The sequence below is a fragment of the Capricornis sumatraensis genome, chromosome 10 (genome assembly GCF_032405125.1).
Source record: "Capricornis sumatraensis isolate serow.1 chromosome 10, serow.2, whole genome shotgun sequence".
Classification (NCBI taxonomy): domain Eukaryota; kingdom Metazoa; phylum Chordata; class Mammalia; order Artiodactyla; family Bovidae; genus Capricornis; species Capricornis sumatraensis.
In genome coordinates this window covers 104,390,457-104,391,140 of record NC_091078.1, presented here as the reverse complement: position 1 = coordinate 104,391,140, position 684 = coordinate 104,390,457, and positions in this window count along the sequence as shown.

The following is a 684-nucleotide window of genomic DNA, read 5'->3' as shown; positions in this document are numbered from 1 at the left end:
CTCCAGCGCGGCGGAGCGCCCCTCCTCCGGTCCCTCCGCCCACCACTTCCAGGGGCGGCCCCCGGCTTTCTCGAAAGGAGGGGCTTAGCGGCGGCTGGAGCGGAGCCGGCGGCGTCTAGCGGCGGCGCTGCGTTTACCCGGGTGGGCTTGGCGGGGGCTGGGGAAGGGGACCCAGCGGCCCCGAGGTCCCCGTGGGGCTGCCACCGCCTGGCCTCTCTCCCGATCTCGGCGACCCCTCATCGCTCCCGGGGCGTTCCTGGCGCCTCCTCTTCCCTTCCCACTCCGGGGTCTGTCCTCTTTCAACTCCCTCCTTGTGCAGAGTGTGCCCCAGGTAGCGGTGGGCGTGGGTGCGGGATGCAAGCTGGGGGGCGCTGGAGGGTGGCGGCCTGGTTCTCCTGCTGGGGGCGTGTCCCCACGCCCACGCGCCCCTCCACCCTTCCAGCTGGAAATCCAGGAGAGTCCGGCGAGCTCGCCTGGACCACCATACCCCCGTAAGAGCGGGGAAGCACCTTCAAGTCACCTACTGGGTCCCCAAACCGACTTCCAGCTCCGCCAGGGCCGGGGCACGGCCCTCGCATTGTAATGAGCCGAGGAAAACCAACCTGGAGAAAGAGGGGATGCCTAAGGGCGGTTCCGGTGGGTAGAAACCATCTGAACCAGAACCTTGCTCTCTAAGCTCTGGGT